Source organism: Anopheles merus, unplaced genomic scaffold (genome assembly GCF_017562075.2).
Source record: "Anopheles merus strain MAF unplaced genomic scaffold, AmerM5.1 LNR4000268, whole genome shotgun sequence".
NCBI classification, from domain to species: Eukaryota; Metazoa; Arthropoda; class Insecta; order Diptera; family Culicidae; genus Anopheles; species Anopheles merus.
Genome location: NW_024427848.1, coordinates 42,501 through 45,000, shown reverse-complemented (window position 1 = coordinate 45,000; position 2,500 = coordinate 42,501). Strand labels below are relative to the sequence as shown.

Sequence of the window (2,500 nt, the reverse complement as noted above, 5' to 3'; positions counted from 1 at the left end):
GCAGCGTTACCTATAATTCTTGATATGTGCGGGGAGTTCCTTAAGGTTCTTCCTCCCAGAGATCGTCACTATCTGGGACGTACATTAATTTGTACCTGCATTAGCGCACGCTTTTGTAGAGAGCATATCAAGACGTGAAGGGTTATGTTGGAGGTCGAGTGCGCTGCTTACCAAACTTTGAACGCGGTAACTTGTACTCGGCACCGACATGGACACTTCCAAACCCAAGGAATGAGTTGTGAGTTTTACTAAGAGCAACAGGTAATTGGCAGCGTTACCTATAATTCTTGATATGTGCGGGGAGTTCCTTAAGGTTCTTCCTCCCAGAGATCGTCACTATCTGGGACGTACATTAATTTGTACCTACATTGGCGCACGCTTTTGTAGAGAGCATATCAAGACGTGAAGTGTTATGTTGGAGGTCGAGTGCGCTGCTTACCAAACTTTGAACGCGGTAACTTGTACTCGGCACCGACATGGACACTTCCAAACCCAAGGAATGAGTTGTGAGTTTTACTAAGAGAAATAGGTGATTGGCCGTTCTCACCTATAAGTCTTGATATGTGCGGGGAGTTCCTTAAGGTTCTTCCTCCCAGAGATCGTCACTATCTGGGACGTACATTAATTTGTACCTGCATTAGCGCACGCTTTTGTAGAGAGCATATCAAGACGTGAAGGGTTATGTTGGAGGTCGAGTGCGCTGCTTACCAAACTTTGAACGCGGTAACTTGTACTCGGCACCGACATGGACACTTCCAAACCCAAGGAATGAGTTGTGAGTTTTACTAAGAGAAATAGGTGATTGGCCGTCTCACCTATAAGTCTTGATATGTGCGGGGAGTTCCTTAAGGTTCTTCCTCCCAGAGATCGTCACTATCTGGGACGTACATTAATTTGTACCTGCATTAGCGCACGCTTTTGTAGAGAGCATATCAAGACGTGAAGGTTATGTTGGAGGTCGAGTGCGCTGCTTACCAAACTTTGAACGCGGTAACTTGTACTCGGCACCGACATGGACACTTCCAAACCCAAGGAATGAGTTGTGAGTTTTACTAAGAGAAATAGGTGATTGGCCGTTCTCACCTATAAGTCTTGATATGTGCGGGGAGTTCCTTAAGGTTCTTCCTCCCAGAGATCGTCACTATCTGGGACGTACATTAATTTGTACCTACATTAGCGCACGCTTTTGTAGAGAGCATATCAAGACGTGAAGGGTTATGTTGGAGGTCGAGTGCGCTGCTTACCAAACTTTGAACGCGGTAACTTGTACTCGGCACCGACATGGACACTTCCAAACCCAAGGAATGAGTTGTGAGTTTTACTAAGAGAAATAGGTGATTGGCCGTTCTCACCTATAAGTCTTGATATGTGCGGGGAGTTCCTTAAGGTTCTTCCTCCCAGAGATCGTCACTATCTGGGACGTACATTAATTTGTACCTGCATTAGCGCACGCTTTTGTAGAGAGCATATCAAGACGTGAAGGGTTATGTTGGAGGTCGAGTGCGCTGCTTACCAAACTTTGAACGCGGTAACTTGTACTCGGCACCGACATGGACACTTCCAAACCCAAGGAATGAGTTGTGAGTTTTACTAAGAGAAACAGGTAATTGGCAGCGTTACCTATAATTCTTGATATGTGCGGGGAGTTCCTTAAGGTTCTTCCTCCCAGAGATCGTCACTATCTGGGACGTACATTAATTTGTACCTACATTAGCGCACGCTTTTGTAGAGAGCATATCAAGACGTGAAGGGTTATGTTGGAGGTCGAGTGCGCTGCTTACCAAACTTTGAACGCGGTAACTTGTACTCGGCACCGACATGGACACTTCCAAACCCAAGGAATGAGTTGTGAGTTTTACTAAGAGAAATAGGTGATTGGCCGTTCTCACCTATAAGTCTTGATATGTGCGGGGAGTTCCTTAAGGTTCTTCCTCCCAGAGATCGTCACTATCTGGGACGTACATTAATTTGTACCTACATTAGCGCACGCTTTTGTAGAGAGCATATCAAGACGGGACGTGTTGTGTTGGAGGTCGAGTGCGCTGCTTACCAAACTTTGAACGCGGTAACTTGTACTCGGCGCCGGCATGGACACGCCCAAACCCTAGTCTTGATGTGTGCGGGAAGTTCCTTAAGGTTCTTCCTCCCAGAGATCGTCACTATCTGGGACGTGCATTAATTTGTACCTACTCTAGCGCACGCTTTTGTAGAGAGCATATCAAGACGTCTCGTAAGAGACAACACTTGTACTTGTACAAGTTTGAGTAACCCATTGTTGCAGGTCGAGTGTGTTGCATACCAAACTTTGAACGCGGTTACGCCACTCGGCGCCGAAAGGCACTCTTTAAACCCTAGGCAGGGGATCACTCGGCTCATGGATCGATGAAGACCGCAGCTAAATGCGCGTCATAATGTGAACTGCAGGACACATGAACATTGATAAGTTGAACGCATATGGCGCATCGGACGTTTAATCCCGACCGATGCACACATTCTTGAG

At 46.5% G+C, this 2,500-nt stretch overlaps 1 non-coding gene across 1 annotated transcript in view; it reads left to right on the top strand.

The window, feature by feature from the left end:
• Positions 1 to 2,347: 2,347 nt before the first annotated feature.
• LOC121602013 overlaps positions 2,348 to 2,500 on the top strand; it is a 158-nt gene continuing 5 nt past the window's right edge. The window contains exon 1 of the ribosomal RNA XR_006006252.1: positions 2,348 to 2,500. This exon is cut by the window's right edge and continues 5 nt beyond it. This is a non-coding gene — a ribosomal RNA (5.8S ribosomal RNA).